Source organism: Clarias gariepinus, chromosome 6, assembly GCF_024256425.1.
Source record: "Clarias gariepinus isolate MV-2021 ecotype Netherlands chromosome 6, CGAR_prim_01v2, whole genome shotgun sequence".
Classification (NCBI taxonomy): domain Eukaryota; kingdom Metazoa; phylum Chordata; class Actinopteri; order Siluriformes; family Clariidae; genus Clarias; species Clarias gariepinus.
This window is the reverse complement of record NC_071105.1, coordinates 20,409,944-20,432,952: the sequence shown is the minus strand read 5'-3', so window position 1 is coordinate 20,432,952 and position 23,009 is coordinate 20,409,944. Positions and strand designations below refer to the sequence as shown.

General features: G+C 39.0%; 1 protein-coding gene across 5 annotated transcripts in view; it reads right to left on the bottom strand.

Annotated features, from left to right (window-relative positions):
- Positions 1–22,476, bottom strand: part of rap1gapb (RAP1 GTPase activating protein b) — an 80,186-nt gene extending 57,710 nt beyond the window's left edge. For 4 of the 5 annotated variants that reach the window (XM_053499215.1, XM_053499217.1, XM_053499219.1 and 1 more), the window contains exons 1-2: positions 22,413–22,476; positions 22,205–22,319 (exon numbers count right to left, since the gene is read on the bottom strand). The gene's annotated coding sequence lies outside the window, so the exon portion shown is untranslated. Of the gene's footprint in view, positions 1–22,204; positions 22,320–22,412 lie in introns of those variants that run through there. The other variant, XM_053499220.1, reaches the window with a different exon arrangement.
- Between the last annotated feature and the right edge of the window lie 533 nt (positions 22,477–23,009).

The following is a 23,009-nucleotide window of genomic DNA, read 5'->3' as shown; positions in this document are numbered from 1 at the left end:
ATCAGGCCTGGGGGTGACTACAGAAATTAAACTTAGGTGTGATAAACCACAGTTAAGTTATTTTTTAACAAGGGGGGCAATCACTTTTTCACACAGGGCCATGTTGATTTGGAGTTTTTTTTCTCACTTAATAACATAAACCTTTATTTAAAAACTGCATTTTGTGTTCAATTATGTTATCTTTGACTAATAGTTAACGGTTTTTGATGAGCAGAAACATTTAAGTGTGACAAACATGCAAAAGAATAAGAAATCAGGAAGGGGGCAAATAGTTTTTCACACCACTGTACCTGGATTTGTGTGTGGGTATTTTTGAGACTTGCTTGCACCAAAATACGTCATTTGTGCTCTTTAGCCAATCAGATGTGACCTCACCATTCAACCAATCACAGCCCTCCCTCCAGGAGCGTTCAAGTAGCTCAGCTTGTCACACCTTCTGCGCAATCTGCGCTTTGCCAGCTGCTATGTAATGCTGGTGTTATTTTTATTTTATCAATTATCTTCTGTCACCTGTTAGAACAGTCTTTTATAATTATTGATAATTCACTCTAAGCTGCATGAATGGATAAGTTGGAAGACCATGATTTTCCATTCTTTACAATAAACATAATTCTCCCATAAGACTCAAGGCTTTACTTATTGCATTACTGAATAAATCAACATTTTCATCTAATCTCTTGAATGAATGAATGAATGAATGAATGAAGTACATTTTTAGCAGCCAATTTTCACCACCTCCTGATATTATTGATACAACCTTTATTTGAAGCTAAAGTTTTTTTTTTAATGTTTTAAATAAAAAAAAAATCTATTTTGGTTTGTACATTAGTGTTTATATCAGAAATACAAACTTTTATCCCAGTACCTCTAATAAGTTTAATTATTGTCAGGAAATCATATCGTAAGAAATAATAGTGACTGAAGAGACTGTTTGTAAAGCTGTTTAATAATACCTATAAATGACAACCGCTCTCTGGCACTGGCTCAGTGACGGCACCAAAGCAAATTTGAAATCGTGCAGCTTTAATCCATTTTGTTATATATTATGTATACATTATTTGAGCTGTTAATGAAATAAAAGCAAATCTGGTGGCATTCAGATATATCAGAATACCCTGTGACCCATAGAAACATATATTCTCCAAATTAAAAACTATGACTGTCTTGATTGACAAACATGTAATGAGGGTGAAGTGTTTATAAAGATTATAAAGTGTTTAGCTGTGTTATTTTCGGCGAAGTTCATTAATGAAACATTACGAAAAAAGTAATAACTTAGACGTGCATCCTGTTCTTGGTTTGAGTAGGTAAAACTTTATTTTTGTTGTAATTAACGCAAATTATGCAAAAGGTGTGACGAGCTGAGCTACTTGAACGCTCCTGGAGGGAGGGCTGTGATTTGTTGAATGCTGAGGTCGCATCTGATTGACTAAAGGGCACGAATAATATATTTTGGTGCAAGCAAGTCTCAAAAATACACACGCACACAAAACCAGGTATAACACACGTAAGTCAATTTTCACATGTACAGTCCATGGTGCACTCGTAAAATTTTGAACATTTAAAAAAACTTTACACAGTTGTAAAGTTGTGGCCAAAGGTTTTGAGAATGACACAAATATTAGTTTTTACAAAGTTTGCTGCTAAACTGCTTTTAGATCATTGTTTCAGTTGTTTCTGTGATGTACTGAAATATAATTATAAGCACTTCATACGTTTTAAAGGCTTTTATTGACAATTACATGACATTTATGCAAAGAGTCAGTATTTGCAGTGTTGGCCCTTCTTTTTCAGGACCTCTGCAATTCGACTGGGCATGCTCTCAATCAACTTCTGGGCCAAATCCTGACTGATAGCAACCCATTCTTTCATAATCACTTCTTGGAGTTTGTCAGAATTAGTGGGCTTTTGTTTGTCCACCCGCCTTTCCAGGCCATGGACCCAAACTTTTAACGTTTTGGTCCTCGAGCCACTTAGTTATCACTTTTGCCTTATGGCACGGTGCTCCATCGTGCTGGAAAATGCATTGTTCTTCACCAAACTGTTGTTGGATTGTTGGAAGAAGTTGCCGTTGGAGGGTGTTTTGGTACCATTCTTTATTCATGGCTGTGTTTTTGGGCAAGATGTGAGTGTGCCCACTCCCTTGGATGAGAAGCAACCCCACACATGAATGGTCCCAGGATGCTTTACTGTTGGCATGACACAGGACTGATGGTAGCGCTCACTCTTTCTTCTCCGGACAAGCCATTTCCAGATGCCCCAAACAATCGGAAAGAGGCTTCATCTGAGAATATAACATTGCCCCAGTCCTCAGCAGTACATTCACCATACTTTCTGCAGAAGATCAATCTGTCCCTGATGTTTTTGACACCAGGCCATCTTCCAAAAGTCTTTGCCTCACTGTGCTTGCAGATGCGCTCACACCTGCCTGCTGCCATTCCTGAGCAAGCTCTGCACTAATGGCACTCCGATCCCGCAGCTGAATCCTCTTTAGGAGACGATCCTGGCGCTTGCTGGACTTTCTTGGACACCCTGGAGCCTTCTTAATAAAAATTTAACCTCTTTCCTTAAAGTTCTTGATGATCCTATAAATGGTTGATTTAGGTGCAATCTTAGTAGCCACAATATCCTTGCCTGTGAAGCCATTTTCATGCAATGCAATGATGGCTACACGCGTTTCTTTGCAGGTCACCATGGTTAACAATGGAAGAACAATGATTTTAAGCATCACCCTCCTTTTAACATGTCAAGTCTGCCATTCTAACCCAATCAGCCTGACTGATGAATGATCTCCAGCCCTGTGATCGTTAACTTTCTTACCTGAGTTAACAAGACGATTACTGAATTGATCTCAGCAGGTCCTTTAATTACAGCAATAAAATGCAGTTCAAAAGGTTTTTTTGGGATTAAGTTAATTTTCATGGCAAAGAAGGACTATGCAATTCATCGGATCACTCTTCATAACATTCTGAAGTATATGCAAATTGCTATTATAAAAACTTAAGCAGCAACTTTTATTGTACAATATTTATGTAATTCACAAAACTTTTGGCCACGACTATACATCTGTCAATTGTTTTGCATTTGTGAAATCATCTGTGTTTTGCATTTGTGAAATGTATATTATGAATACCGCTCAAAAGTTTGGGATCACTTGCAAATTTCTTTGTTTTTGTTTAGTGATTTATTTTACTAGTATTATATTTACTAGTAGCATTGGACTACGGTTCGGAAGATCCCAGGTTCAAACCCCACAACCACCAAGTTGCCACTGTTGGGCCCTCGAGCAAGGCCCTTAACCCTCAACTGCTCAGATGTGTAATGAGATAAAAATGTAAGTCGCTCTGGATAAGAGCGTCTGCCAAATGCCTAAATGTAAATGTAAATTTTCTATGTTCTACAACAATATTGGGGATTTCAAAACTATAAAATAACACATATGGAATTAAGTAATTACATTACAACAACAAAAACAACAGTTTGCTGTTATTTTAAGACACAGAGGTCAGTATTGTCAAGTGCATTTGCAAAATCCGTTAAGCACCATAATGAAACTGGCTCTGATGAAAACCATCCCAGGAGGGCGAGACCAAAACCTACCTCTGCCGCAGGCGAGAAGTTCATTTAGAGTTATCAGCCTGAAAAATGACCAATTAACAGCTCCTTAGATTAGAGGTGTTATGAAGTCTTTACAGAGCATAAGTAGCAGACACATCTCACCATTAACTGTTCAAAGGAGATTAATGCATATTTTTGGACTTTAGCATTCCTTTACAATATAGAAAGAAATAAAAATCAGGAACAATCATGGAATTAGAAAGTGATCCCAAACTTTTGAATGTTTTTTTCGTGCACGTGAGTTGTTGTTTTTTTGTGAATATATATTTTTCGTGCACGTGAATTGGATTTTACACAAATGAATCGTGTTTTTGTGTGAATTATTTATGAGACTGATTTGCTTCCATAGTTAACCAAACGTTTGTCCTAGTATACGGTACTTATTTAATGTTTTTATCCATCCATGCAAAGCACTTAAAAACCAACATTAAAATATCATAAATATAATGATACTGTACATTATAATAATAATAACAATAATAATAATAATAATAATAATAACAACAACCTACCCGATAAACCATGGTGTTTCATCTGATTCCAATTACTTATTTATTTTCACTTTATTTTCAATCGTTTTTCATTTGCTGCATCAGATGCACTCCAGCACTTTAGCATAAGACTGATGCTTTGACGCCATGGTCACAAAGGTAATGAAAATATGTAAGCCAAACACAAGGCAGGTTAAACACTGAAGACATTGTTAAGGACACCATCCGTGTGTTTGTCATTATGAACAAGTGTATTTTTTCTCAAAATGTTAATATAATAGGCTTTATGGCAGGCTGTTCATACACAGAAATTCTTAACCAGGGAACGGCCTGTAACGTTTTTACATGAGAACACCAAAGTCTCACAACAGAAACGTTCGGCAATGACTTAACGGAGGGTCTAAACCTAAAATGTTCCACAATCATATACATTTTATAGGGTGGCAGCCTAGAGCTTTTATTAGAACTATCTCTAGGTCCACCTCGAAGGTATGTCTCCCTTCATGTATTGAAGTTATTGAATTTGTCTGTCTAACAGCCCTTAAAGTAAAGTGAAATAGTTTGCATCTCATAGACATCCAAAGTGATTTTACGTTCCCTCATAGCAAGTGGAAAGACAATCCAATTTCTTTACTCACTTGCCTCTCTCATTCTTCTCAATCATTCTGTAAGAAAACTGTTAACAGCTTTAATTCACACTTACAAGAAAAGACTCAGGGCCTGGGCGGAAATGAAAAGTGAAATAAACCCAGTTGGAATCCCAGTCTCCTCCACTCTCTCTCTCCCTACATTATTCTTTATATCATGGTTCATTAAAGAATAAGGCTAAAATAAGAAGAGATCTGTTTAAATACAAAAATATAAAATACAGCACAACACAACTGTATTTTTTCAGTTCTGTGGTGATGTGTAAATTAGGAACTACAACTGTAGTATAGCAGACATGGTGCGAGTGATGCCCGAGTTAGTGATGGACGTGTTAAGGTGAAGATGAAAGTCTTTCAAAAACATGTATCATGAACCCTAAGGCATGTGTGCAAGTGTGTCATCTGAATTTATGTGCTTTGCCCTTGTGAATCACCTCAGCATACACAGAGAGAGAGAAGGAGAGAGAGAGAGAGAGAGAGACGCTCTTGTCTGATTTATGTAACAGTCACATTTAGATCTGAATCATACTTCAAGAGACACAAAATTAGACTGTTTGGCCTGTAGCGTTCCTTCTCCATCAGACTGAGTAGCACTGCTGACAAAAGAAGTTCTGTGAATATGGATGGATCTGGGGCTGAAAATAAACACTAAGAGAACCGTTTACCTCAATGTGTAGGAGCTCGTCCTTCAACACTGCAAGCCTATATTAAAATATTTAAAAATATCACTGTGTAACAGCAAATGTTGGATCAGTATTAATGTCAGATATCTAAGACACATGCATTGGTCTGATTCTGTCCACTTTAGGCTGCTTGTTAACAAATACATCTACGATAATCTTCTTATTGTTCTGATTCAACTGATTCACCAAACAGCCCTAAGAACATGTGTGATGTTAATGACACGACAGTTTGGTCATTGTGTAAAAAGAGAACCATCACATACATTGAATTTTATCGGTCTAAATTGACACCTGTTATATTTTCCCATTTGGTTAAGTTTGTTTAAATCGGTGAGATTCATAAGAATCAAATTTGGGCGCAGAGCAAAAACGGACAGAGATGGTCTATGACGTTTCCAAGAGAAACCTTTCTTTGGGAATGCAAAAGATAATTCAAATGCAAAAAATAATCCAGCTATAAAATGTGACTCATACATGTTGTGTAATATGGGGAGAGATGAAGACTACAAAATTGATGTGCAAAACTGGAACAAAGCTGAAGCGCTGCAAGGAAAGTAATCAATTAATAAATAGATTTTTTAATTATTAATAGATTTATAAATTATTAATAATTGATAATATTACAGGAGTGTAAATAGTGTAAGTAGGAGGTGTAGTGGTTAGCATTGTTGCCTTGCACCTCTAGGGTCCGGGTTCGATTCCCGCCTCTATGTGCATGGAGTTTGCATGTTCTCCCTGTGCTTGGTACAGTAGGTTTTCTCCGGGTACTCCAGTTTCCTCCCACAGTCCAAAGACCTGCAGATTAGGTGAATTGGTGTTCCCCAAAGTGCCCATAGTGAGTGAATGTTTGCCTGTGTGTGTGTGTGTGTGTGTGTGTGTGTGTTTGCACTGCGATGGATTGGCCTGTACTCTGCTTCGTGCCCTAAGTCACCTGAAATAGGTTTCAGGCCCCCGCGACACTGAATACAGATTAAAGCGGTATCGACCTTAAGATTAAGGTGTTATTGAGACTCTGAGTTTTCTATTAAATTCAGGTGCAGACTCAGCAAACAAAAAAAGGTCTTTAAAACCCACCGTGTCATCATGCCAGTTATATGACAAGTCAGAAATTTCAAGCATGCAGAGCTGTCTCAGTTACTAAGATGTCAGAGCCAGATCAGTATTGACCAGCACTCATAGACTTAATGTCAAAAATGCAGTAAATCCTTCTCTTTTTGGAACCACAGGGGAGAATAAACATCTGCCTGGCCACCAGAGCCACAATGATTATGTCTTCCACAGGAAGCTGCTACTTATCCATAGTTTCATGGGTGATAAGTAGGTTCAATATGCAGGTAAACAGTAGGTTTTCACTCTGTTCTCCAACCAGAAAGAGCTGCGTTTTTTTTTTTTTCGTTTGCATGTAACATACTGTAGTTATAGAAATATTTTAAAGCTTTCAAATGTTAATTGAGAATGCATACTGGTCATCAGTAGTAGGAAACATTGATACTAGAGCTGGGAATTATAGGTAGACTGTAATTTCGATTTAATTTTTGGGTAGTGCAATTTTCAATTCCATTCGATTAAACAGCACTGATGTTTATTGTCTAATAAAATAAATTTTTCACAAGTACTAAAAAAAAAAGTCATTGTAGTTAAGTAACACTTAAATGTTGATTATTATGCATCATGCCTTATCCATAGCCATCTGGTCCACACTCCAATCCAGTAGATGGCAGTATTGCCGTAGTTATTCTCTCACAAAATTAGAGTATTTTCCTGGTAATTACTTGCTCAGCTCTAATTTATTCAGTCCCTGTGTAAATGTACAGTTATACATGTAACTATAGACTAATTGCCAACAGGTGCAGTAAGTCAAGCGCATGTAATGTGCACAGACAAATGTTCCCAGTAGAAGGGTCATACTGACGAGCTCATTGACTGTAACACTGCAGTCATAGGATGTCACCTCATGACCTTTCTGCACTGTTAGATCTGCCCCAGTCAACTTTAAAGTGCTATTATTATAAAATGGAAGTGTCTAAGGGCAACAAGAGTTCAGACAAGAAGTGGCAGTCCATGCCAACTCTCAGATATTCCAAACAAGGCCAGGGGACTCTACTTACCAATACACACACTGCCAAGCATAAAGGTTAATGAGTATAGGGTTGTTTATTCTGCGTTTGGGCCTTCACTTCCAGTAAAGGGCAACGTTAATGCTACAGTATACAAAGACATCTGAGACTAGGTTTTATAATTCTATTTGTGGCAGCAGTTCGAGTTGCTGTTGCAGCCTGCGACTGTGCGACTGCACAAAGAAACGTCCAGAGTTTGATGAATTTGATGTGGAGGAACTCCAGTGCCACGCACAGACCCCTGACCTCAAACCAAATCAGCACATCTGCTCACATGATTGGTCCCATCACTTCACTCATCAGCCCCAGCAAGTCAGATTTCTGTTTCTGATCACACTCACCTGTGTCTCGTCTCACCCTGACTAGCACCGTTATTTATGTTTTTCATTTTTAGCTCCTGCTGTGTATGCCATTACACTCAAGTTACTCTGTGCAGCCCACAGACTTTATGTTCCCTGCCTTGTAACAATGACCGATGTTGTTGATTGCTTGTTTTTATGGTGTTTGTCAGTACTTACAGTGAGGTCAATAAGTATTTGATCACTCTGTGATTTTGCGAATTCTCTTACTTAGAAATCATGGAGGGTCTACAATTTTCAGCATATGTGCATTTCCACTGTAAGAGACAGAATCTTAAAAGAAAAATCAGGAAATCACATTGTATGATTTTTTACAACTTATTTGTGAATTACTGTGTCAAATAAGTATTTGATCACACTTGGCTATAAGCCAGATTTCTGACCCTCAAAGACCTGTTATTTTGCTTTTAAATAGTCCAACTACACTCTGCTCATGATTCTAAATTAGTAGCACCTGTTTGAGGTCGTTAGCTGTCATAAAGACACCCGTGCACCCCACAATCAGCCAAAGTCTAAGTAGATACATGGGCAAAACCAAAGAGTTGTCAAAAGACACAAGAGACAAAATTGTAGACCTTGACAAAGCTGTAAATGGCTACGGGGCAATTGCCAAGCAGCTTGGTGAAAAAAGAACAACTGTTGGAGCAATTGTCAGAAAATGGAAGAGGCTATTGATGACTGTCAATGTCCCTCAGACATTGGAAGATCCCTCAGGCCCAACGGAAGATCTTTCCTCGTGGGGTATCAATGATGCTAAGAATGGTAAAGAATCAGCCCAGAACTACACGGGAGGAGCTGGTCAATGCCGTGATGAGAGCTGAGACCATCGTTCCAAGGCTACTATCAGTAATACACTAAGATCATGGTTTAAAATTTTGCATCGCACGGAAGGTTCCCCTGCTTAAGTCAGCCTATGTCCAGGCCTGTCTGAAGTTTGACAGGGACCATTTGGATGATCCGAAAGAGTTCTTTGGTCAGATAAGACCATCTGATGTGCTTAGATGAGAACACCAAGTGTGTGTGTGTGTGTGTGTGAAGCCCCTCCTTTCCCTACAGACAAATAACGCGTGTGCACACACATAAGAGATGCTGAGGGAGAAAATGGATTTTTAACCTTCTAATGAAACTTTTTTACACAGTAAACTTTTCTCCTCTCTTATTTGAATTTTACGTTAACGGAAAGACTGTTTTGTCGGAAAAAATTAGCAAGGAACATCGCTAATGATACTCGTGTGAGCGCATACTAACGGAATCACTGCTCAATCTTTGTCTTTCGGCTGTTCCCTTTCAGGGGTCACCACAGCGAATCATCTGCCTCCATCTAACCCTATCCTCTGCATCCTCTTCTCTCATCCCATCTAACTTTATGTCCTCTCTCACTGCACCCATAAATATCATCTTTGGTCTTCCTCTAGACCTCCTGCCTGGCAGTTCCAAACTTAGCATCCTTTTACCAATATTCTCACCATCTCTCCTCTGAACATGTCCAAACCACCTCAATCTGGCCTCTCTGACTTTATCTCCAAAACATCTAACATGTGTTGTCCCTCTGATGAACTCATTCTTGATCCTATCCATCCTTGTCACTCCCAAAGAGAACCTTAACACTGCTCAGGGTGCTTAATCATTGCTTAGGGTCAACGTTGCTCTGGACCGTTGACCCTAAGTACTTAAAATCCTGCACCTTCTTTACCTCTGCTTCCTGTAGCCTCACCATTCCTCTTGGGTCTCTCTCATTTACACACATATATTCCGTCTTGCTGCGGCTAACCTTCATTCCTCTGCTTTTCAGAGCGTACCTCCACCTGTTCCCTGCTCTCGCTACAAAGCACAATGTCATCAAGAAACATCATAGTTACCACTGTCTCAACGCTCTCCTGAGACATGTCCTGCACCACTCTAACATACTTCTCTGCCACTCTAGACTTCCTCATACAATACCACAGCTCCTCTCTCAGCACCCTGTCGTACGTTACTTTAAATCTACAAAGACACAATGCAACTCTATCACCTTCGGTGTACTTCTCCACCAGCATCCTCAAAGCAAATACTGCATCTGATGTACTCTTTTCAGGCATAAAACCATATTGCTGCTCACAAATGCTCACCTCTGCCCTTAACCTGGCTTCCACTACATTTACCTACAGCTTCATTGTCTGGCAATGTTATATTAGCTTTATACCTCTATAATTGCCACAGCTCTGCTTCTCCCTTGTTCTTAAAAATATGCACCAATACATTTCTTCTCCATTCCTCTGGAATCCTCTCACCCTCCAAGATCTTAAACAAACTAGTCAGAAACTCTACTGCCACCTCTCCAAAGCACTTCCATACCTCCACAGGTATGTCATCAGGACCAACAGCCTTTCCACTCTTCATCCTCTTTAACACCCTTCTCACCTCACTTTTACAGTACTAATATTTGCTATTTCCTGTTCCACAACAGTCACCTCTTCTACTCTTTGCTTTCTTTCGTTTTCCTCATTTATCAACTCCTCAAAGTTCTCCTTCCATCTTCCCATCACCCTCCTGGCATCTGTCAGTACATTTCCATCTCCATCTTTAATCACTCTAACCTGCTGCACATCCTTCCCATCTCTATCTCTCTGCCTTGCCAACTTGTACAGATCCCCCTCTCCCTCCTTACTGTCTAGCCTAGCATACAAGTCCTCATATGCTCTTTGTTTGGCCTTTGCCACCTCTACCTTCACCTTACTCTGCATCTCCCTGTACTCCTGTCTACTCTCTTCAGTCCTCTCAGTGTCCCACTTCTTCTTAGCTAGCCTCTTTCCCTGTATACACTCCTGGACTTCCTCATTCCACCACCAAGTCTCCTTGTCCACTTTTCCCTTACCTGATGACACCAAGTAACCTCCTACCTGTCTCCCTGATCACATTGGCTGTAGTTGTCCAGTCAACTGAAAGCACCTCCTGACCAACCATAGCCTGTCTCAACTCCTCCCTAAAACCTACACAACATTCTTCCTTTCTCAGCTTCCACCACTTTATCCTCTGCTCTGCCTTTGTCCTCTTCACCTGCTTCACACACCCCCGGCATGGTGTCAAATTACACGGGCGCACACACATAAAAGAGGCTGAGGGAGAAAATGGATTTTTAACCTTCTAATGAGACTTTCTTTTGCTTTACACGCGCGCACATAGGTGTGTTATAAGAAACAGTACACGCACGCTTGCAAATAAAATATCTTTTACACACACACGTGGTCACAGTGTTATAGAAAACAGTACACACGTGCACAGATGTTGATTATACCAGTGAGAGACGCGCACTAAGACCAAGTCGGGGAGGGGATTTAACCACAATTCTGTAGCACAAGAGAGAGAAAACTGGCTCAGTTGTGATTCATGATACTCGGTTCTCGTAAACCAAGACTTGCTCGTTTTTCAAGTCAAAATGTATTAAAAATCCTTGATCGTCTTGCGGAACACTCGCAAACCGCGTTGCTTACAATCCGAGGTTTCCCTGTATATTATATTGTAAAAAAAATCAGCTCATTTGCCAGAGAGAGCTAATCCTGATTAATTTGCATACATTTGTTTTGGCGCTGGACCATTGGACAGCAAAATACCAACACACTCTCTCTTCAATCTGTTTGAACACCCACACACTGACCAAAACCAGAAAGAAAGAAAGAGTGGCTCAACCTTGACCTTGTTATTAAAGAAAGACAGCACAGGCAAAAATTACCAAGGTGTTCTTATTTACCATGAAGTCATCTTGTTCAACTTTAACTTTTCCTCTCTTATCTGCCCTTCATTTGTATGTGCATTTTAAAGAAGCCAACATATGCCTTCGAGTGTGTTTATATGATAAGAGTATCATATTATCAAAAGTTCTTCACATCCATCACTTCCACAACATGAACACAAACTGTACTTTAGGTTAGCAGCTCACAAGCATGAAGGTTTCCTTCCTGTGACAATGCTAAATGCACAAGCTTTTATTTAATGCATCTGGCAACAGCAGAACCTTTCATCCAAACACAAGCTGTACGAAAAGTGTGTGTGTGTGTGTGTGTGTGTGTGTGCGCGCGTGTGTGTGTGGGTGGGTGTGTGGGTGGGGTTTGGGGTATCAAATCAGTGGTACAAATCAGAGCAAAGTGAAGCTGAATTATTAATCTTTTAGCAAATCATTTTTACTGAATTCGTTTCAGGCAATATCCTGGAAATTTGAGGATACTTAAAGTTAAACGCAATTCTAGATGCAGATAAGACCATTTTAATCTCAAGTGAAAAATCTGTCCATGGGTGGCTACTACAATCAAGCAGGGAGACAAAGACACAGTCCTTAAAATCAAAGAAATGCAACTAAAAGAATAAAGCTATGAAAGAGAGTGTGTATGAGAGATATAAATGGACGGCTAGAGAGGGTAATGGCTCTCCTCTGTGTGACTGCTCGTATTTCTTACTGCCGTTGCTGGGCTTCTAATATGTGTCACAATTTAAAGCATCACACTGATAAATTCTTACAGTGTTAGAGCCCTGACCCCATACATCACACCAACACTTTTACAAAAATTCTGTATACACAAGAGCTACGGTAAGAGCAGGCAACCAGCAAAGCCAACAATATACAAATTTTGTGTCACACGATTGTAGTATGTGGTTTAAACAAAACCAAGCTAAACAAAAATGAAGAGCCAAAACGTGTAGTTCCTTGAATGTCCACCGGGTCTTTAAAGATCCTCACAGAGCTCCATGTTAAAATGCAGAAATTAACAACAGAAATAAACATGGTACAAAAAACACCTACCAGTCAAAAGTTTGGACACATCTTTACATGGTGTTTTCTGATTTTTATTTCTTTCTAAACTGTAAAAATGATGCTGAAGGCATCCAAAATATGTAATAATCTTCTTTGAACAGTTGATATTGAGATGTGTTTGCCGCTTACGCTCTGTAAAGCCTTTATAAAGGCTTTAATCTAAATTGCTGGTTAATTGGTGATTTCTGAGGTTGGTGACTCTAAATAAACTTTTCCTCTGCAGCAACCAGAGCTCCCAGAATAGAGCTTTAAAACTGCTCTTCCGAAAAAATCTATGGGTGACGCTACAGTTCTTTTTAAAAGAACAAAATGTCGCATAGTAAAGCTTTTATGAACTGCTCTGGAAATTATATATAAAAAAATAATAACATGCTGATAAAAAAAAAAAAAAAATCATGGGTCAGCTTTTACCCCTTTTTTTTTCAAAGTGTCTACAACAGCAGATTTACATTTACATTTACATTTAGGCATTTGGCAGACGCTCTTATCCAGAGCGACTTACATTTTTATCTCATTACACATCTGAGCAGTTGAGGGTTAAGGGCCTTGCTCAAGGGCCCAACAGTGGCAACGTGGTTGTGTTTTTTTTTTTTTTAACCTGGGATCTTCCGAACCGTAGTCCAATGCCTTAACCACTGAGCTACCCCTGGCGGATGATAGTGATGATAGTATCAGGTGCCAATGTTGCCACGAAAGAAAGGCAAGAAACATTTCCAGTAAGCACAGAGGCATTAAAACAGAACTGTTAATGTGTGGGGGAAAAATCTAGTTTCCTTTTGCATCATGCTACATTCTATCTCAGGGGAAAGCGTGGATGGTACAACACATCTCATTAAAAGTCAAGCTGATTTATTTATTCTTATGATTGATCGATATCTGGACGGTTGCTACAGATGTGATGATCCACATCGCGAGACCCACATCATTCAGAGGAAGACCAAGGAACTTTTAAAATGCATTTGTGTGAAGCCTGATAGTGTTCATTTAAAATCCGAATTAGATTACGGGAGATGTGTTTAACAGTTATCTTGGATACTGCATTACCATATATATATATATATATATATATATATATATATATATATATATATTATTTCATAGTGTTAAACGTCTTAAGTGCTATTTTAAAGTACTGAAAAATAAGAAACAAAGAAGAAACATCTACAAATGCTGATGAAAATAGGTTGTTTGCACATGATGTCACTTCCGCTGCTTTGTGAGACTGGAGGTAACACAGGATGCAGTATTACTCCCTCTCAAAATGCCTAAGGTTATGTGTGCTTACGATTGCTCATAAAACAGATAATCCTCAAGGAGATTTTATCAAGCACCACAGGTCATAGCAAGGCAGATTTATTTATGAATTTATTTAATCCTTAGCAAGAACCTTTGTGTGCGATTGTGGAGTAAGATCCTGCAGAGACCACTTAATTAAATGTAACGCATATTATATGTTAAAGTAGTTAAATGTTTCTTTATATTCTAAGTCTCAAAGATATTTTTTGTTTTTTCTTTGCAACAAAGAAAACTGTACCCCAGTATGCCTGTATGCAGTAACAGCAAAGTTACATACATAGTAAAGAGAACTCAGCACTAAGTACAAATGTGTTTTTTTTTTCCTAATAATTCACGCGTATGTGTGTTATAGATTCAAAACAACAGATATAAATAATACCACCAACACTTAAATCGGGGTTATACAAAACACAGGCGAATGTAAAAATGGCAATGTGTTTCACTCAATCCAGTGTGAGAACAAGGCAGTTACTTACTGTATACAATATCTACAGCCTTGGCAACAGGCACATCTGTCAATTCTTTTCTTTTTAATGTAAGGGCCACATCTAAAATATTTTGTGATCTTTTGTTTATGTCATTTTCTGAATCAGGGGTAGTGCAGTGGTTAAGGTAGCGGACAATTGATCAGAAGGTCACAGGTTCAAACCTCTGCACCACCAAGATGCCACTGAGCAAGCACTTTAACCCTCTTACCTGCTCAGATGTTTAGTGAGATAACGTACTGTAAGTCGCTCTGGATACAGGTGTAAATGGTGTAAATTTTCTGTGAATATCATCTCAACTACTAATGTGGACATTCCCATCTCATCCATTCTGTTCCTGACATCCTCCCCTTAAGAGGGATATTGTGCATCATAATAGTCACATGGTTGTAAACAGCCTATTGGATTAGTAAAGGAAAGTTTTGTGTTTTGAATGACAAATGAAGAAACATGGTGATTAATAATAACCAACTCTTAGTGTTTATACACTAGGGTACTGTATGTGCAGTGATGTATGCAGGGTTTCTTATTGCTCTGGAGAGCGTGCGGTCTGCAAAGTGCACTTGGATTAAACCTGATGTTAAGAGTGCCGCCTTAAATTAGAGTTCTAATCCACATCACATACTTACTGAGTCTATATGGATGGCTCTAACCATATAAGCAGTTTTACTTATCACAGGTAAGGGTCAGTGTGGAACTTATACTGTTTGACAATTAAGTTCTATAAATTACATCCTGGTTTTTCATATTCCTCTGGAATGCAAGCTGCAGCTCTTATGTCAGCGATTGCTTATTGCTCTTGCATAGTCTCTGAACGTCAACTCAATCGAGCATCTTGTGGATGAGACGAAAAGTGTCGCATACGACGACTATGTAGAGCTATGAAACTGACGGGGAAATAATCTCCACTTTGTCCGACATTCCTTTTCAAGACATCCAGCATTCTGTACAATCCATACATCTATGCGACTGATTTTAAAGGTAAATTCATGAACGCAAATCGGAGGGCCTTAGGAGCAGTCAACCTCTGTGTGCAAACATGCTGCAATTTCAATGCGTACAAATCACATGCATGCATTGATAAATGTCATTCATCTTTAAGGTGTGAAGTGTACGAATGCTACAGCTGCAGTGCATTTAATGATGCACATTACAACGTCGAGCTCACATGGAACTGTTTATCAGAGGCAGAAATGGAAATTATTTGTAATTATTATTTTCCAGTTTGAAAAGATGCGGTTGACTGGTGTCACGTGGTTCGGAGGAAACACCTGAATATCTTCGGCCCTCCCGACTGAGTGGTAGTAGTAGCCTTAATGGGAGCCCCCTAGTGATTAGGGAGAAAATCGGGGGAAAATCCAAAAAAAAAAAAAAAACAGAATCTACAGCTACAGACAATTTATGGAAAAGGTGAACAAGGTGTATATTTAATGAGGTGGAAAAGAAAAATAAGTTTGACATGAAAATGGAGAAATGTTTTTTTTTATCCCAGATGCTTCATGAACATTAAATGTCTTGTGTAAATGCAGCTTTAAAGCTTTTACAAATATACTTTCATATATCTAGCTTCATAAATATGCTACATGGCATTACAGTATGCTATTCTCTAAACCCCACTGAAGTAGAGAATGAACAGACCCCTGACATCTGTGTTGATGTGAAATGAACAAAGGCAGACATCCAGTTGTTGTGAGAGGAAAATATTTCTCATGTTCTAAAAGGCTTGGCCTTGATTCCCTGACGGGTAATTGCAGCACAACATCCATAATGTATACGAGGCACAGAACAAGCCCTTTCTCTTTAAAACGGTGCTTTTGGTCTATCAAATCTTTCACTGGAGTGTTAAGCCTTAGGGATCTGGAAATGCTATTTTTGTTGTTGCTTGTTCAGTTTAGTTTTTTTTTTCTTAAAGGTTCAACTAATTTATTACACAGCTTAGATGTCTGATTCTTTAATTCTTTAAAGTAAAATGATAAAAGAATTTGTTTTAGCATTTATAAAATTATGCACCATTGTAATAAGGTTTATTGATGGTGTTGATATGCTCTCTGAAAGCCTTGGGGTAAAAAAAAAAATAATAATAATTTTTAAAAAGACATAAAATACTACAATCTCACTTTTACACATTTTGATGATCAGGTATTGTAACATGCTTTTGAGAGTCTATGAATGTTTGCATTCAGATCATGTTTCTCTAATGATAATCCAAACCATTGCACATCTGAACAGTATCTTACCACAGCCTGTAGCATGTAATTTCTTTGTCCATTACAGCAAGCACAAAGGAAAAGGTCCGGCGAGATCAAATCAATCTATTTCCTGTCCTTTTCTAAGCGTGATAAGTCTGTCAGTCAGAGCGGATGCTTCAAGTTCTATCTGCAGAGGACAGGGGACCTCTAAATTGGCCTGTCGTAAGTAACTCTATTTCACTAATGTAGAAAGAGGCAATGGCACTACAAAAGCTCAAAGGGAGATTGATTTTCACTAGAATGCCCTGAGATGTGGTAAAGCTCATTCGGGGGTTATATCAGGTTGACACAAAAATTTGTAGCTTGGAGAGCAGATTTTTTTGTGCTCCAAAGCAGATCCTTTTGTTCTCTCCCATCCCCCTACAGAGAGGGTAAAGTCTGCAATTTTTGTCCTTGATTGCCTTGCTGAAAAAAAAAACCCAGAGACTAAAGCAGGGTCATCGTATTAAGACCTTGAAGCATGCCCTTTGTCGCCAAATACTAGGGTCTCCTTTTCCAAGCATATTTAAAGCCATATTGGACAGAGCTGGCCAAACAGAACAGCTAGAAGTGTTTGGGGAAACACGCATGTGTAAGAAAACATTCTCATCTGTGTGCATCCGGAGGTAGAATAGTGCTACACTCTCATTCAAGAGATCAATAAAATTATTTCATACAACAGTGAAATCTGACATCTAAAATCATGACAAAGCGTAGTTTATCAGTATTAAACACCAAACTTGATGATCCTGAAAGCTTGAAATCTTATTTGAACTGGATATGACCTGAATGTGAGCATTACAATAAGTAATATGTTGCAAAATGTATGTAATTCAAGAGAAAAACCAAACCCTGAAGCACATTACATATGCTTCATGTTTGAGATGTTTAGTGGGATAATTAGGTAATGTCATTACAGATTCTGGTAGTGTTAGTGAGTCTAATTGGTTGGTTGATAACGTGTTATCACTGTTAGCAGCTTTCTGCTGCTCTGATGTTACGGGGGCCATTGGGGTCAATGTGAAAGGAGAAAAACATCAAGTGTACATGATCACCACTTGCATACCAGGTACATCATCTTTAATAAATGAAATGTCAAAGCATGTCTTATCCGCCAATCCTAAAATCCTGCTTCCCCATCAAAGTAAGTGCTAGAGCCGTCCTTCGTGTGACTGACTATACTTTGTAAGAAAGCAAAAAGAAAAATCCAAGAAAATGTTGTTTGGTGAGATGTGGACAGTGTATATGAAAAGAAACCTTACTGTTTACATACTGCGCTCTGCCAGACATCATGTTGTATTTGTGTTTATTTTTGTTGTAATCATTTGGATATGACATGCCAAATAAATAGTTATAGAAGCAATGTTATCGTGCTTACATTTTGTCCTCACACTCCCAAATAAGCAAAGGTAAGAGAGGTAAGATCTGCTGCGTATGACAACAAGTTAACTTGATTTAATTTCATGTTCTCATTGGTTGTTTCTTAGTGTTTTACTTGCCTCTGGTGGCAGAGGACTTCGCAGTCTGTGATTCATCATTAAAAAAATAAAACATGCATGAAGGAGTCAGAGGCGCAGCAATCACACACAGACTCAGAAAAATGGTGTCGCTGTACAGTGCATGCTACACGACTGGCATGCAATGGGTAGCTGGTGGGCCAAAATACAGCAGCAAAATGCGTTACGAATAACATTTTTTAATGTGCAAAATGCAATTTATATTTTTTTTAATCTGATTGTACACGGTGGATTGTTAAAAGCATCTTCTTCGTTCAGTTTCATTACTGTTTTGCTTTAGCAGGGGAAAAAAAATGTTCTACAATCTAATGGTACATCCTTCTTAATGGTCCACTCTTCAGTCCATTAACTCATCCATGCTCTATTATTCTGTGGTTCTCTGTGGACACCCTAGCAATTACACTTCTTGACTAGTGGCTAAACTGAGCAGTCGACAGTGTTTCCCTTTGCAGCTGGGGGAAAAAAATGCTCAACTGCCAATTACGCAGAGAGAGCAAACAATCAGCACTAAGCCTAATAGCTCCAGCCCTCAGGGTCAATCAACATTTCTTTCCAAAGAGCATCTAAAGAGTTAACGCCAGTTGTAAACAGCACATGAAATTAGAAACAAACACAGTCAGAAACAGACAAAGATCTGACAGCACGAGACATGGTGTAGGAGAAGCAGAAAGACTGTTGAAGTGCAGAAAAAAAACATGAAAAGTAGCAAGCTATTTGCTTATCTCGCCTAATTTATCACCCTTCCTGGCTTCCTTCTGTATTGAAGCTGTCCTGTGTAAACACAATCTGGGCTGCTCTCGCCATGTGCGGTAAGAAATTCAGACACCTCCAGCTACAGACACATTACACAAGCAATTAAGCTGACACTTGAGCCCTGTTAGTGCACTTTCTGTCAAGATATACACAGAGAATTTTAGGGGCGCTTTAGCTTAAGATTCTTCAGCAGATGCTGTGCAGGTACTGACAAAGGGAGAAAGGAGGTAAACAACAGCTGTGGGTGTGTGCGTTAATAGAGGATGTGGCTGTAGAAAATACATTTAACTTATTATGATAGCAGGTGGAACCATTTGACTTTGACTGCAGGCTTCTTAATGCACACTGTCGACCAGCATTTAACGGCTTAGACATTAAATATCTACACAAGAATATCTATTTCATATGTGCAAATGGAAAAAAAAAAAACATATATCAAGCTGCACAATTAAGGACGATTTTTCATAGCATCTGAGATTTATTGTTCAAGAAACACTTGAGGAAATTTTAAATTCAACTATCTTTCATTGACACTTTGTTCTATTTTCTCTTTTATTAACAGTTTTCTGCATTACCCACAATGCCATTCCGCTATCCACTGACACCACTGAATGTAGGATTTATGCTGCATTTGCACAGAGGTCACTCTTGATTCCACACATATGCCTGGTATTTGGTTTACATCAATCAGATATACTTATGTTGTTAAATTTATAACACTGACTAAACAGTCATCAATCAGTGACATCGATCAGTCATCACAATTAGTTCTGTAGCTTATTATTGACAAAAGACAAATCATGGAGCTGTTCTTCTGACTTATCTCTTGCATCATCTCTAAATCCTGAATCTGAGTCAGTCTAAGTCTGTTCATCTCTCTCACCTCTCAGGTATGTACTCAAGTCTCTGCTCAAACAGATCAGCTTACAAAGTTTCATCTTTCATGCTAATACTAATAACGCCATCAGACTTGTCAGCTCATTAACTTATTATCTCATTACTATAACATTGAATGTGGCTGGAAAACAAAAAGAAACAAAATAATCTATTTTAGGGGACTGTAAAATATGAGCCTTAAGTACTGTGTCTCAAATTATTACATACAAATTCCTCCTACTGAAAGTCATTGTATTTGCGAAGCAATACTCACCATGTGACACCAGTTTTGTGGGAAGTTACTTTTTAAAGTAACTAATTACATCACAAAATTACTGTCAATAAAAAGTAATCGGTTACGTTACAGCGTTACTTCCTGATAAAAGTAACCTGAAGTTAGAGTACTTTTACATTGCAGAAAATTAAAACTTCTTTGTGATTCCTTATGCATGTTGTTTTAGTCAAGACCTTAATAATTATTCTACCATCATCACTCAGCGAAGTTTGGCCAATAATCTGTTAACTACTAATACCCCTATCTCACCCACGCGGTTTTGCATGGTGGCCGTAAGTACGGTTCATAATGACTCACCGCAAGGTTTGGCGCTGTGATTAGGTTTCCGTCTTTCCGGTCGTTCCTTTCATGGTCAAACTGCATAGGTGAGATACGGGTATAACAGCAGGAATGCAAACACACACGCACAATAACAGATTGGGAATGACTGCTGTCTGGCTCACAGATTACATAAATTGTTGGAATAACGGATAACATTTTTGAAAAAGTAACTAAATAACTGAGTACTTAAATGGCGGACCTAAAGCTTTATATTACTCGTTACATCAAAAAAGTATTCCAAGTACTCTAACGAGTTACTTTGTAACGCATTACACCCAACAGTGGACATCACTACAGCTCATAATGTCTCACAGTAAAAAAAATATGATTTTATGTTGGGCAACATGACCGTTTGTTAAATGATTGTTGAAATGAGTGTTTTATTTATTTACTAGATGTGCCTGCGACTTAATTCGCATGGAATTTAATTGCACACTCAAAAGGGTACAACACTAACTCTTAATTTTTGGATTAAACTACCATGAAGCACTGGTGCGCAATCATGTTGAAACAGGAAGGGACCATCCCCCAAGTTGTGAGCATAAAATTGTCCAAAAACGTCTTGGGACAAATAAAAGCGGAGACTGCGAGCCTGACCTTCTCGTCCAACATTGGTGCCTGACCTTACAAATGCGCTTCTGTAAGAATGGTCAAAAATTCCCATAAACACACTCCTAAACCTTGTTGAAAGCCTTCCCAGAAGAGGTGAAGCTGTTCTAAGCTGCAAAGGGGGCAGAGCCAACATCATATTAAACCTTATAGATTAGAAATTGGATGTTACTCAAGTTCATGTGCATGTGAAGGCAGGCGAGGATTTTTAGATCATAAATCTACAGATGTCTTTTTACTCCCTGTATGTGTCTACTGTATGTACAACAAAATATGGTATAGGACCATGCAACAAAATAATATGAGGGGGAAAAATATTTTTAAACCAACTCTGGAGAAAATGGATGGATGTCTCTGTCAGACTTAAGTCGAAATTACACTCTTCTGAATAAACAAAGCGGAGCACACTTTCATTCATGGCTGCGGAATGATTAATATTACTGAATGATTGGATTCTTTATTTAGATGTTTTTGATCTGACCATCAGAAAAAAAGACTTATTTTGGAGAAAAAAAAAGCTCATGCGAAATCTTGCCCAAGCTAAATCGTAGTAGAAAAAAAAAAATCACAGCACAGGATGGCTTTGGGCATGGTGACGTGGGGGTTGCATGTTCTCCCCGTGCTTGGGGGTTTTCTCCTGGTACGTCGGTTTCCATGCACCCGCAGTCCAAAGACATGCAGATTAGGCTAACTGTTGTTCCTTAATTGTCCGTATTGTGTGCGTGTGAATGTATGTGTGTCCTGCTATGGATTGGTACCCTGTTCTGAATACAAGATAAAGCGGTATAAGATGATGATGATGATGATGAAGAAGACGACTTGGCTGAAAAAGAAAAAATCCATGACACCAATTCCAGACTAAGCTCTCCAGGTAAGTTCACTGATTGTGTGCTAGTTGTTTTGACAATAAAGGAGCCTTCACCAGGCTTACACTTCCGTTATTTTAAATAGCCACAGGACTGCACGCTCACACAACAAGCCTGGACAGTTACATTAACCCGAGTGTGTGTGAATATAGTGAGAGGTGACGGTTACAGATTAGTAACGTTACTCTGTATTACCAGGGTGAATATGTTCTTCAGTACAGGTAGGTGTAGGAATAAAAAGAAAAGTACTTTCTTACCTCAGTGTGTCTGTGTGAAAGCGCTTAGCAGGGTTTGCTCTGGGAGAGAGAAAGTCGGACAGGTGCTCCTCCAGACCTCCTTCTGACGGTTAGCAAACGTTTTCGAGAAAATAATCTAAAAAAAAAAAAAAGTCTTATGTAACCAACGAGCCGGTAGGTTTTATGCGAGTATCGCTCACTAACCGTGCCGAAGCGTGACTGTGCTCACCGGCAGCGTTGGGTTTGTTGTACAGTGAGAGCGGCTCAGCCTCCTCTCTCGGCTCCGATAGGCGCAGACTTGTCACGCGCTTCCCGCGCACGGCGCCAGTTCACGCTCGCGCGCGCACCACAAGCTGCTAGCGATTACTCAGTCAGAGGCACCGGGAGCAGCACACGCTACAGGAACCTCCGCCCGGTTTCACCGTCGTTAGGAGAAGTGTGACTGTATACTGTAGATACATCTTTTAGGGTGTGATTACGGATAATTACCCTGCGCTATTTTCTGCACGTCATTGTGTCTGCGTGTCCATGGCATACATTATAAAGCTTTTCTGTATACAATTTAAAGCCTTTCAGCTTAAAGATACTTACATGAGATGCTTCACGTTTGTGGATTTCATTTTAGTCCAAATTGTGTGCAGAAGATACATGCAATATTATTTCATACATTTTTTATTACATGCTTTATCCTGGCCAGGCAGGTGCAGAGCCTATCCCAGAAGCACTGCCCACATGACTTAAACACAGACTACACTGTAATTTGCACATTTACTCACACACACACACTGAATATAATGCTTTATCCTGTATACTGGGTGGCTCCGGG